We start from the raw sequence: 8,847 nt of genomic DNA, 5'->3' as shown, positions 1-8,847 counted from the left end.
GAATGTAGTTGTTACCATTCTTTATTCCTGTTTTTGATACATGTTTTTTCTTCTTAAAGAAGTCCCTCCAACATTTCCTGTAATATTAGCTAGGTGGTGATAAATTCCTTTAGTTTATTTTTGTCTGGGAAACTCTTTATCTGTCCTTCAACTCTAAATGATAGCTTTGCTGGATAAAGTATTCTTTGGTTGTAGATCTTGGGTCTTCATCATGTCAAATATTTTGTGTCAAGTCTTTCTGTCTTGCCTAGTTTCTTTTGAGAAATCAGCTGCCAGTCTTATGGGTGTTCCTTTATAGATAACTATCTAATTTTCTCTTGCTGCTTTTAATATTCTTTCTTTGTATTTAAACTTTGTCATTTTAATTATGATGTGTCTTGGTGTGGGCCTCTTCGGGTCCCTGTTTTTTTTGGATTCTCTGAGCTTCCTTGGGTTTTATGTCCATTTTATTCACCAGGTTAGGGATGTTTTCCATCATTTCTTCAAACATCTGTTCAACATCTTGTTTTCCTTCAGGTACGCCGATCAGACGGATATTTTGACCCTTAATAGTGTCCCATATGCTTCTTAAATGATTTTTATAGTCTGGCATCTTCATTTCTTGCCATTCTGATTGAGTGTCCTTGGCTTTCCTGGTTTTTGTTTGTTTGTTTGTTTGTTTGTTTTGTTTTTTGGTTTTTTTCCTTGCTGCTTGCTCCTTGTTTCTGTCACAACTTTGATTTGGTCACCGGGGAGATGAGCAGAGCCTCTATCATCTATGCCATTTCCCCCCCTACTCTTTGACATTGAATCTGGTTCTCAACCTATTCTAGCATCCCTTACCTTTACGTGGGATTTCCTGTCACATAAAGGCAGCTAAAAAGTTGAGGTCTAAAATAGCTTAAGTGCATCAAGACATGGGTCTGGCAGACATGAGGACTGGAGTTGTCCACTGTGCTCCCTTTGCCCATCTTCACCAGCCCAGGGCTCTCTCTTCTCACTCCCACTCTGCTGTTTCTTTCATCTTGTTCCCATCACACTTCAATGGTTTCATTAATGGCAGATTTTCCACATGTCAATTTGGAAGAATTTATGAAGAAGCAATAAAGGTGTGAATTGACTCTGAAGGAGTGTAATTAAAGGGTAATGTTCCTGTGGTGGTGTCCTCTGTCACACTCCATGCTCCAAGGGGGGGCCGAGAGTATCATGGACCATGAGACTCAACTATAGAAGCCAACGGCACAGCTATGGACTTGAAGGCAGGAGATGCAGAGGAGGCCACGGGGTTGATTTTCCCAAAAATAATGTTTGGGAGAATGAGTGCTGCCTTTGACAGAGGAATGTTTCCTCATCTACTTATCTAGTAAAATAAGAATGTATCTAGTAGAATAAGAATGTTAAAAATTTATTGTGTAAAATAAATTTTAAAACATTTTGTTCACTACTTTCTCATTCTGCTAGGCACATTATCTCCACTGGAAGCACTACATTATTTATCTTTTATTGAGCTACTCTGATTTGCACTTTATTAAAAGGGAAGGAGATTCCCTTGGCCTGAGTTCCCCCAGAAGCCAACCCTAAGACAAGATTTTGGGCGGAAATTGTGTATTTGTGAATAGCGGGACAGTGACACAGGGAAGAGAAGGTAGGCAATATAGGTGCATGACTGTGCTGAAGACTTTGTGGGTGATTGGAGCTCATTCCTTGGAAGGGGAGACCCAGGAAAACAATATAAAACATATGCCATTGAGTTTTCCCACGGAGGGGTGATACATGATGTACGTGTCATTGACCAAGGGGTGTTTATTCATTGAAACTTCTGGCGTTCCAGGTAGAGCAGTGATTTCAGAAGAACTCCTTAGGCAAAGAGAGTGAAGCACATAAAATAGAAAGGATAGAGGATATGAGAAGAGGTCACTGACAGCATGGACAGCAGAAGCAAACTCTCTAAATGTCTTCTTTCTCGTGAAAGTACATGTGCAGGCTTACATTCAAGGAAGGATGGGAGCACAGATATTAATCCCCACTGAAATCATAAAAATCCTGGTCCTTTAATTGAAAGTGTCAAAGAACTTCTTCTGCCCCTCACTTTGTTTTTGTTAACTGGCACCTCCATCTCTCCTGCCAGCCCCCTAAGTGTTGAGGCTGCTGGTGCAGGGCCCACACCTCAGCTTTGCTTCATTGTGAGCACATACATTGATGTGGTTTGTAGAACTGGCACTGCATGTTGTGAGCATTATTATCCAAAGGAAACCTGCTGAGCTGAATTAACATATGAGAGCTGAGGTTTCTGTAAGTGAAGTACACCGTGCACTTGGGGACCATGCTAGAACATTTATAGACAATGTCTGCTAGAGTCATGGTGCATGGAGCAGGAGGGACCATAGAAACCGTAAGCCCAGCAGTTTCCTTTGAAAGATGAGGAAACTGAAAATAAAAGAGCTAATTAGAATTATTTAGAGGCTTATGACTAGTTGGTGGTAGAGTTAGTTGGGTTTAAAGGTTAGCTCATCTTCCCCAGTGCTCAAACCACTTTTGAGAGGTCACATGAAACTTTGCCCAATTCACAGCTTGAGGAAGATAAAGCTGCCTTTGACCAAAAAGACAGGATAATTTCCCTGATACACAGTCTGGGGTGGTGAGAAGTGAATTTCCTGTGGCAGAAATTCTAGGAGCTCATGACATGCCAGGTGGCATTACTAGAAGACAGGGCTGGTTGTAACTCAGGAACTCACTCATTAATTCAGTTTTGATTGCAAAGTTGAATCATCTGAACACTCTACAGCAATAACACATGCACAGCTGACTGGTACTGACAACAGCATAGATGTATTCCACAGATTATGCTGAGTGACAGAAATCAGACAAGGACGAGAATATGTTGTATAAACCCCTTTATAGAAAGTTCAAGAATAGGCAAAACTAAAATTATGATAACAAAAGTCAGAGTGGTGGTTATTTCTGGATGGATGTTGGCATTGATTAGGAAAAGGTAATTGGAAGCCTAACTGGGTAATGAGAATGTTTGATATTTTGAACTGGGCGGGAGTATGTTTATATGAATAGCAGTCACTGAGCTGTACATCTAAGATTGGAGCACTTTATGCTCTTAATTATATTATACCCCAGTTAAGAAAATAAAAGGAAAAATCAAAACAATACATATGACATAACAGACCATAACATTATCAAAAGGGAATTAGAATAGAAGAAATGATTTTTGTCATTCACACATCTATTTTTTTCAATAAATGTCTTTTGAGACTATTGGTGTCCAGTTCATATTCCCTCAGTATTTATCTTTCTGGTACAAGGGGGCAGGGTCCTGTTGCAAGGGTGTGCCCCCGTGCTCTGTCCCAGTGGCGAGAGCCATGCCTTATGGGAGCAGCCTAATAATAGAGGGCATAGACTATGAGTACTCACTTCCAAGGGACTGAGCTGTAGTTGCCTACAGTCCTAACTTGACCACTTACATGCCTTGTATTGTCTGTCTTCCCTTTCCTGTCTCCCTTCCCTTTTCCCTCCTCCTTGTTCCTGGGATCACCTCCCAAACAAACTCTTTGCACTCACATCCTTATTCCATGGTCTAATTTGGGGGTAGCCCCAATCTAAGTGAAGCTCCTACTTTCCTCCTGGACAACCATGCATACCCAATCTCTCACAATCACACAACTCACACGGTGAACAGACAATACATAAATATAAAAAAAGAAGTGGGACAAGTGCAGAGGTTGGGAAGCACAGCCCAGTAGAGACCACAGAGCCTGCAGCAGAACCTAGTAAGTCCAGCTGATGTCCCAGAAGCAGAGCGAGGAGTGATTGTGCCTCCCTTTCTTCTCTTCCCCTTCTCGAACTTCCATCCCCATTTCCTTCCTTCCTTTTCTTTTGCAGCCAGAAATGAAGAAAGACATTTATTTATTTAAGACATTCCCTTATAGTCGCATTAATATCAATAAATATATTGAATTTGTCACCCATGTTGGTTTATTGTGCTGCCTCATCTTATAACACAGAACTAAGACTTAGCCTTTAGAATTGGCTCTGGATGTATGGAAGCCATTTTACACATATATTTTCAATATTGCTTTCCATCTGCATGACATATAGACCCTAGGAAAACCCAGCACATATTTCTCAAACCTTGGAAGAAGAAGCCTTTCAGGGTAGCTCAAAACTACCTACCAATCAACAGCTGGAAGAAACGTGTACCAAGAGTGATCATCTGGAAATGGGCAGCTGATTCATATTGTTGGAGCTGTCATCCCCACTCCAGCAGCATTTCTGGGTGAAGAATTCTTCAAAGCACATGAATTCAAGGCCAGAGCATTTCTCTTGTTTTCTATGCTCCTCACCAAAGTGGACGGATCATGGCACTCTTTAATTCAGGATCCAATAGAGAATCAGATGGAATGCAGACTGTGGTTTGAACATTGCTTTCCAGATAGACTGGGTGTCATTTCAGCAGGGATTTATGCATTTAAAATATGAAATGCTCATAATTCTGAACTGGTATGTCCTATGAGGGAGGATCATTTAGAAACAGGAGAATTATCTGTAAGAGCTAGCCATTTAAAATATTCTTTACCTTTTTGTGGGTGGTATCAGGCAGCTTTATACAAATGCTACCCTTTACTTCATATTAAAGACTTAGAAATTAATGCAAAAAATTGAGAATGTCTACTTTTATTTTTATATTACTTTGGTTGAAACACATGTACTTCCAAAGAACAAAGGACTCTCTTAAATAAAAAGTGAATGTTCATGGCGAAGTTTCTATGGAAAACACAACTCAATTAAGATTGGATTTTTTAAAACAGCAGTGCGTCTTTTATTTGTTTAGAAAATGTTAATGTGAGAGAAAAGATAACTATTTTACTTTTATTAAAAAAAAAACTTTAATTTTAACCATTTATCTTCTGATAAAAATTAAGACCTCGATTAGTTTCTATTGCTGCATAACATATTACCATAGACTTAGAGGCTCCACACAAGACGTTTAGTAGCTCCCAGTTCCTTAGGCCAGATGTCCAGGCCTAGAATGGCTGTGTTCTTTGCTTACGCTGAAATCAGGGTGGTAGTCAGGCTGTGTTCTTCTCTGGAGGCTCTGGGAATAATCTACTTCCAGGTTTATTCAGTCCTTGGCTGAATTCAGTTCCTTGCAGTTGTAGGACCGAGGTCTCTAGTTTCTTCCTTTTCCCTAGTTCCTAAGGTCACTCTTAGCTCTTAGACATCATATCTATTCCTTGCCACATGCATCGCCTCTTCTTCAAGCTAGCAACAGAGACTCTCTCTCACCTTCTAGCCATGTGACATTTCAAATACTTTCTCCTAGTGGGAGCCCAGTTCTTTAAAGGCTCACCTGATTACATCAGACTCATGAGGAGCAGCACTTAAGTTTGTGTTTGATTAAGTAATTGGGAGAAGCTGTGTGTACATGAGAAGATTTAATCTTGAGATCCATTTTAGAATTTTGCCTAGGACAGTTCTATTTGGTAAATGTTGATTCACCCCTTGCAGATAAAATTAGCAACCATGGCATGAGGTATGTCACCTTCTTTACTGATTACTTACAGGGCCTAACAGAGAACATAAAGTAATGCAAGAGGCTGTGTATAAGATAATATGGTGGAAGAGTGGGCTCAGTGGCTCACTGTAACCAGTCACCCTCAATTCCAAGTTGATGGCTGTCAGGTGTCAATATATGTAATATATGCCCAGTATTATTAGATCTTCTCATTTTTAAGAGAATTCAGAATTCTCGAGCTTTAAAAGTTGTCGGTGACTTCAAATTTTTTAAAATACTGGGTGAACCAAGTAAAACATATTTATGGTCTTGATGGGACCAATATGCTACAAGTTTTCTTTTTTTCTGCAGTCCCATAGTAGTTATTCATTTGAAAATATTTATTGAGCACCTACCTACATTATACACCTGTATCTAGGCACTGGGAATACAGGCTGGTCCTGGGAAATCCAACTAAGAAGGGCACATTCGAATGGCTATCTAAAGGAATGGAGGGGACAAATAGGTGCCCCTCTAGTTTGCATGAATTCCTGGAAGAAGGAACAGCAAATACAAAAGCCCTGAGATAGTCATGTGCTAGGCATGTTGAGAGTGGGACTAAGGCCTGTGTGGCTGGAGTGAAATGAGCAGGGAAAGGGCAGTAAGAGAGGATGTCAGAGGGGTCTGTAGGACAAGTATTTTTCTCAGGGTTTTCCATATATAAAATATCTGATACATAATTTATAAAGAATTGACTCACTTGATCATGGAAGGTGAGAAGTCCCATGATCTGCCTTCTGAAAGCTGGTGGTACAGTTTCAGTCCAAGTCTGAAGGCCTGAAAACCTGGAGAACCAATGGTTTAAGTCATAGTCTGAGTGCAGAAGACCTATGTCCCAGCTCAGGTCATCAGGTAGAGAGAGTAAATTCTCCCTTCCTCAGTGTTTTTGTTCTATAAGACCCTCAACAGATTGGATGAAGCACACCTGCATTGCAAAGGGCAATCTGCTTTACTCAGTCTAAGGATTCAAATGCTAATCTCATATGAAAACACTCTCCCAGACACCCCCAGAAATGAAGTTTAGCCAAATATATGGACACCCTGTGATCTAGTAAAGTTGACATATAAAATTAACCATCACAATAAGGATTTGAGGTTACTTTGGAGGGAATGGAAAGCCATTGGGGAGTTTTAAGCAGAGGAGTGGCGTGAACTGACTTACATTTTCAAGCACTCTGGCTTCTCTGTTGAGAGAAGATTTTAGAAGATTTAGGGTGAAAAAAGGGTGTTTGCTTAGAAATCTATAACAGTAATCCAGGAAAGAGATGAAGGAGGTTAAGTCGCTTTAAAAGTGGGAGTGGTGAGAAGTTGTCAGATACTTCCTATTGTGAATTAAGCAACTCTAAGATTTCCTGACAGGTAGAGTGTGGCATCTGAGAGAAAGCGGAGGCAAGGATGTCTTCATGGTTTGAGTCAGAGAAACTAGAAGGATAAATAAATAATCAACAAAAAAGTTAAGATACAAATTCATAATAAATAAATAATAAAAATAATAAAATAATAGATACAAAGTTTGGCATGTAAATTCAGTTCCCTACTCCATGTAATTTTCACTAGAAGTTAAATGGAAGTCTACAGTTGTCTCAGCCTCAAGGCTTAGACTTGATACTTTGTCTAAAAAAACCCCAAAAAACAACAAAACAAATCAAAACAAAACAAAACAAAACAAAACAAAACAAAACAAAACAAAAAACACTTTAGATATTAAAAATTTGAGGAGCTCCTGCCTTGTCCTCTAGTCCACAGGGCAAACCCAGGAGTCTGGCTCTAACTTTGTACCTGGTATTGGTGATGGGACCCTACTCTGTGACACACAGTGCCTACATAATACTGTGTGTCATTTCTAAGGCTGAGACCTGATGCCTGCTTGGCCCCTAGTCACTTTGATAAAACCTCTACCTTGCCTGATTCATTGACTTTTAGCCTGTTCTTGAGCTTTCTAATAGATATATGGGTATTCAGATTTTTCATTTCATCTTTGTCAGGTTTGGTAAGTTGTAATTTTCAAGGAATTTGTCCATTTTAACTAGGTTGTCAAATTGGTTAGCATAAAGGTGTTCATATTTTTATTAATCTTTTAATGAATGTAGGTTCTATAGTGATAATCCATTTTTTATTCTTGATTTTCATAATTTGTGTTCTCATTCACTTTTCTTGATCTGCCTGGCCAATGGTAGAGGCATTGGAACCAACTTTTAACTTAATTTTTTTCTGCTGTTTGTCGCTGATTCAGCCTTGAAAGGACTCTTCTACTGCTAATTATCTGTCTGCTTTGATTTTCCACTTGTCTCTCAGATGGAGCTGCAGCAGAAGTGGTTACCACGGTACTATGTTTTGTGTCCTCCAGTGCCCTCTATCCTTCTGATCTAGAGTCCTCCTAAAATGAAGTCTAGCCTTTCCTCATGACTTATTTTTTATTATGTTCATTCAACAAATATTTACTGAATTCTTTAAAATAATTAAAATTTTTTTCCATTACATTTGGCATACAGTATTATATTAGTTTAATGTAAACAACATAGTGATTAGACATTTACATAGCTTACAAAGTGATCACCCCAATAAGTCTAGTATCTATCTGATACCATACATAGTTATTACTATATTATTGACTATATTTTTTATGCTATACTTTACAACCCCATGATTATTTCGTAACTACCAATTTGTACTTCTTAATCCCTTCTTCTTTTCCATCCATCCTCCCAATACTCCTCCCATCTGGCAATCATCAAAATGTTCTCTGTATCTATGAGTCTGTTTCTGTCTTGTTAGTTTATTTTGTTCTTTAGATTCCACATGTAAGTTAAATCATATGTCATTTATCTTTCTCTGTCTGACTTACTCCACTCAAGACAATACCCTCTAGGTCCATCCATGTTGTTGAAGATAACAAGAGTTCATTTTTTTTTTTATGGCTGAGTAATAGTACATTGTATATATGTACTGCCTGTTTTTCTTTTCAGAGTACAGATTTTTTTTTACTTCCTCCTCAAGATTTATTGAAATATAATAGACAATTCGTTGCTCATATTTTCATTGTACAATTCAATGAGTTTTTTTTCAGTTATAGTTGGCATACAATAATATATTCATTTTAGTTGTACAGCATAGTGATTAGAGCTCAAGCAACCACTCCACTAAATCTAGTATCCCTCTTCCCCTTTACATGTTTATTACCACATTGTTAACTATTTTCCTTATGCTACAATTTATATCTCCATGACTATTTTATAACTATCCATTTGTATTTCTTAATCCCTTCACCCTTTTTCACCATCCTCACCTATCAAGTAGACCTCAAA

The sequence above is a fragment of the Pteropus alecto genome, unplaced genomic scaffold (assembly GCF_000325575.1).
Source record: "Pteropus alecto unplaced genomic scaffold, ASM32557v1 scaffold45, whole genome shotgun sequence".
NCBI lineage: Eukaryota > Metazoa > Chordata > Mammalia > Chiroptera > Pteropodidae > Pteropus > Pteropus alecto.
This window is presented reverse-complemented; position numbering follows the sequence as displayed.